The sequence below is a fragment of the Austrofundulus limnaeus genome, unplaced genomic scaffold, assembly GCF_001266775.1.
Source record: "Austrofundulus limnaeus strain Quisiro unplaced genomic scaffold, Austrofundulus_limnaeus-1.0 Scaffold217, whole genome shotgun sequence".
Lineage (NCBI taxonomy): Eukaryota > Metazoa > Chordata > Actinopteri > Cyprinodontiformes > Rivulidae > Austrofundulus > Austrofundulus limnaeus.
In genome coordinates this window covers 821,019-826,466 of record NW_013952619.1, presented here as the reverse complement: position 1 = coordinate 826,466, position 5,448 = coordinate 821,019, and the positions used below count along the sequence as shown (strand labels likewise).

The 5,448-nt window shown below is 38.1% G+C and overlaps 1 long non-coding RNA gene across 1 annotated transcript; it reads left to right on the top strand.

Annotated features, from left to right (window-relative positions):
- The first annotated feature begins 1,490 nt into the window (after positions 1–1,490).
- LOC106525213 (uncharacterized) lies at positions 1,491–2,182 on the top strand. The gene is made up of 2 exons (XR_001311089.1): positions 1,491–2,015; positions 2,130–2,182. It is a non-coding gene; the product is annotated as an uncharacterized LOC106525213 (long non-coding RNA).
- Positions 2,183–5,448: the final 3,266 nt, after the last annotated feature.

Below are 5,448 nucleotides of genomic sequence, written 5' to 3'. Positions count from 1 at the left end.
AAAAGTTATTATAATAGTTAAAGATCTGGAATAAGTCAGGTAAATTTTACTTAATTTGATCAAGTTTATGTTACAAGATTTGATTGATCATATTATGTAACATTTACCTGATTTACTCACAAAACTTTAATTATATTCTTAATAACTTTTACTAGATACTGATGAGTAAATATTACATGAATTTGTAGCATTTAAATTTACTTAACAAACAGTGCAAAATTGTTAGAGGATTTTTTTCAAGTACATCTTACAAGTAATTTTTTCAGTGTGGGATAACAGAAAAAAACATGTTTTTGTGGTACAAAACTATGAATACTAACACAGATCGCATACTTACCCACCATACTTATCTTGCATTAAAATGGGTTCAACAACCTTTTAATAATAATACCGTAATGTTGGCCAGAGGGATTATAGTAAAATTAAGTTGATTTTACATATTATTTTTTTTTCCTTTGCAAGAATGTTGAGCAGAAATCAGTGTCAGATATTTTGAGCTTGTGATGCCTTTCAAATGCTAATTGTTTGCAGATGTTGTCTGCCTGGCTGTAAAAAGAGAACTTGAGCTTTTTATAAACGAGCATCATTATGAGGAAAACGCTGCACTGCAGAATCATTGCACCTTCGACAGAAATACACAAGTTGACTTTCATAACGCACCCAAAAATGGCTGACCTGTCGATTAATCACAAGCATAGAAACCAACAGGACCTTAGGGACTGCAGTGTTATAGATTTTAGATAGTCAATAAATCTAACAGGAAACTATATTTGGGTGTACTGAGAGAAGCGTGATGAATGCCTAGTTTCTATTCAAATACCAACTGAGATAATTGTTGCAGCTGGCAAAATGAGATGAAAACTGAAAGTGGGAAAATGCTTTAATATCATGCATAGAAACATTGTTTCATATATTTAAAAAAGATTTTTTTTTTTACAAAATTTGAAATCTCAGTGATACTTAAACAGAAAACGGGTTGATTGGTGTCCTGATCCTGCTAACGCCACTCAGAAAAGAGTTCTATTATATGCTTTATTTCCACCAAATCCGTATCAATCTGGTAGAAAACTATTGTTTTGTGTTGTATAAGTCATGGTAGGTTGTGCATAGCATTAAACTGGGTCGGGCTTTGATCCTACAGCCTGTCACATTGCATCCAAATGCTCCGCAAGGCAACTGTTATAATGGTACAGCAGTGAAAAACAGCTCCCTGACTTTTGGATGAAAGATATATACTGTAGATAAGATTTTGGCACGCTAGTTTCTATACATCAGAGGAAAAAAAAACATAAAAAAGTCTTGTCAAACATTTTTATTTAGTCCTTCTTTGAATAATATTTGTGCAAAACACTTTAACCATGCTTTTTTATTGTCAAAAGTGAGGCGCACATGAAGGCAAAGCTATCTTGCCTAAGGATAATTTAATTTTTGTTTTTTTTTCTGCTTGGCTTTTAGAGTTGGATGCTTTTTGCTCTCTCTCCCGGACCTGCCCCTCCTTTCCTGCTTCGCAGCTTTTTCAAGCCTTTCTTCTACCTATCATCCGAAAACAAAAAGGAATTATGGGTTTGGTCAACTGGTCTCTGAACGCAATTGACACTATTTTTTCCACATTAAGATTGGAATGAGGGGAACATAGCTGTCCCAATGGAATAGTTGCTGCTGGTCGGGTCAGTGGTTCTTGGGGCTGGAACCTGATCTGTTTGGCGCCACTTTCCATTGAAGATGTGGAAGATTTGTACATATTTGGATATATGATAACTGGATTCCTGCTGATCGGCGGAGGTGGATATCTAGCTTATCGGAAAATGAAAGCGATCCTGACAGCTGTCCGGGCCTATGAGAAGCTGCCAGGAACCATGGACGGAATCTCTCGCTCCGGAAACGCACAGACTCAGATGCTGGGGGAAACAAGACGCAAACTGGATGTGATTATGACAAGAATCGTAGCTCAGCAGCGTGCCCATGAGATGTAGGATTACACCTGGGTGAAGATTCAGWTGGAAAAAAGCGAGGAGGTGATGAAATTTGGAACATTCGGCATTTTCACCATTTCAGAGATGCAGTTAAGACTATAAAGTGGCAAGAAATTTGAGGCCGCTTGTCCCAAAACAATTGTGTTTATCTTTCAGATCCCAGCAGCTTCTGGCCTTGGTCAGTCAGCAGTTATCAAAATTTCCCTGGATGATACGTCAACAAAGAATTGGTTCCCCACTCCCTATCCCGTGTCATCCGTGAGGATCAGTCTGAAGGCTGGGGTGACAGAGGAAGGGGAAAACCTGAACTCTGGGGCTGAGCTTGGGAGGATTAGATCTGGTCTCTGGACTCTGCGGGTCCTGGTCTTGGATTGGTTCCAGCATGGAGTATTAACCTGGAATGTCACCGGCTCCACTGAATCCCGTCCCCCGTACCATGTGTTTGAGCCCCAGCCACCTCCCCTCCCCAGCTGCCTTGCTCTAGCGAGTCATTTTATTTGTGGATATGATTCTGTGATTATGAGCAAACATAGGATCAGAGCATCTTTTATTTTTACTCATCTATCCTATTGTGTATTTCCAAGCTGCAAAAGGCAGCGTGACCATGTTGAGCAAGACATGATCATCCGTTCTCACCCATGTTTATGTGTGTAAAAAGAATGGGTGTTCTTAACTGCAAGTTCCTAATCTGTGAATGCTCACTGACAATAAAACTGATTCTGATTCTTATATATAAACCTTATTCTACAATTAATATACAAAAATAATCTTTCTACATTTGCTGCATGGTGGTTTGGTTTGAAGCTTTGACTCATTAGCACCAATCCAAATATTTAGCACTGTAAAGTTCATCTTTGCAGTATTTCATACTACCACTTTCTAGGTGATGTGCACTAATATACACTGAAATAATGACAATATTATTTTATGAAAATCATGAGGAAGCATTAGACATATTGAAGAATTCTTTGCGTACAACACCTGTGTAAGGAAGTACGATCAAACAGCACCTGGTATTTATTCATTTTTTTAGTATACATAAAGAGTCACTCTACCACTGTGAATAATAAATATCACTTCAGTGTCTTCAACATCATTAAGTGTGCCTAAATCAAAAGAGTCAGTGAATATAAAACAACACAGCAGTAACCCTTACTCTGAACCTGCAGGAACCTTTCAGTGACATTCCACAAGGTAATTGCTATATCAGCTGCTATTACCTCAGCTTACTTGTTATTTATGCCATTTAGAAGCAGACAGTCATCAGCACTGACTATACTGTATATAATGTGTCGTCTTCTGCATTATGGAGTGAGTAAGCTGTGGGAAAATTGTGGCATTTATTTTTTAGAATGCCATTTGTTACTGAGGCAATCATAATAAAACTAAATATCAAATAGAGCTCACAACAAAAAGACTAGTTAAATGAGGGATGGACACTTGGTGGCCCGTGGGCCATAGGTGGCTCATGGGTGACTTCTGTTTGGCCTGTTTTTTTAAAGCACAAAAATGCTTTTTCAAGTGCAAAAAAATAAAGTTATTATTTTGGATGGTAACAGAATTTCAAGACAAGCCTGCGTTTAGTCCGCTTAGGGCTGCGTCACTCGGCAGGATGATTATGCTGAATTCTGGCCCGACTTTGCCCTTCCAACAATCTTAAGGGCATCCAGATTATCGCTCTAAAGATAATCATAGCAGATATTCCTGCCATTGGTGGTGAGTTAAGAGTGATATAGTCAGCTCGGAAAGATGTTGGGACCGCTTCAACCTCAAATCAGGGATATTAGACATGTTTGATTTTTTTGGCCCGATATCACAGGGTGTGTAGTGTTCATCCGAGATCAAACGAGCTCGCAGTCTGAATGTGATGTGTAGCCAATCAAAAAGAGAGGTAACGTAAACACGGAGGGGATTCCAAAATATAGAAAACATAAAAAAATCCTCTCGATTCACCAGAAAGTCCGCTGGACATTAAGTTATTTTGAACTGTTTTTCCTCTGGTAAAAATAGTCCACAATCAATGGTAACGCTTTCTTTTACGGTACCCTTATTACCATGTAATTACAATGTAATAAAAAATGTAATTAAATGTAATTACTACCTTATTACCATGTAATTATGTGGTAATTAAGGTACAAAAGAAAAACTGCTGTTAGTAAAACTACCTTTATTGGGTAACTACAATCAAATTACTATTCAATAGTAACTCAACACTGTCTTTATAAACAAAAGAATGCAACTAAATTTTGGGGTAAGTGATTAATTGCAATAAAATATAACTTTAAAACTGTCCAAATTACCTACTACTTATTTAGGTGTTACATAGTGAATTATAATACATTACCAGGTAAGTGCTACATTACTGCAGACAATTATGTGGTAAAATTGTGCCCTAATTACCACATAATTACATAGTAATAAGGTAGTAATTACCATTTAATTGTTCTTTTTTATTACCTTGTAATTACATGGTAATAAGGGTACCGTAAAAGAAAGCGTTATCCAATCAACATTGTTTCCTCCTCATCTCAAGTGTTTTATTGACTCTGAGCTCAAGTCTCTCTGGAGGTAACGCAAGATTTCTCTTCTGACATCTGAATTCTCGCGAGATTTCAAGAAGTCTTGTGTGATTTCACAACTGAATAATCATGAATGAAATATATTTTCGTGTGTAGTGAGCTGTCCCTTGCCGTGTGGCTGTATGCTGCACATGGTAGGACCAAACCTGGTATATCCATGATTTTTTTATCCTCATGTAGGGTCTCTCAGTCTTTGAAAATCGGCTGACAATTTTCAAATCTTGCCGTGTGACGCAGCTTTAGAGATGCTGTCTGTCATGAAGGATTTTAATATAAGTCACCACTACAACGTGTTGCACAAAGCTAAATATGAGAAGTTTAATGAAGTTGAAAGTGCACAAACATTGAATTTTTACCAGAACCAGGTAGGAGTCATTTTTTTGTTTGCTTCAGATGTTTTGTATTCATGACAAGAGAACAATTGTTGTACGTGCATTTGAGTAGAGCTGAGCGGTATGACCTAATAAAAAATTTTAATGCCCATCAAGCAGAATCACCACCTGCTGCTGCAACTAGCTGCTCCAAACATTAGCATGCTAACGCAAATAGCGGTGCTGCAAAGAAAAGTGTCCCCCGGGAAACAAATCACTGGCGGCCGCAACAAAACATTCCGCACATGTTCAGGCTATTTAAACCAGAATGTCCGGTATTCAGAAAATTCATATCATAACAAAAATAAAAACCGGTATTCGGTACAAAACGGTATACCGCCCAGCTCTACATTTGAGCATGAAATATTTTAGGTTTAGGGGAAGCAGTGCAGCACCAACACTGTTTATGGTGGGGATGGTGTGCTGCTGACCTCAACTCGTGATGTTGTGTGCCGGTGGGCGGAATACTTTGAAGACCTCCTCAATCCCACCAACATGCCTTCTGTTGAGGAAGCTGAGCCTGGG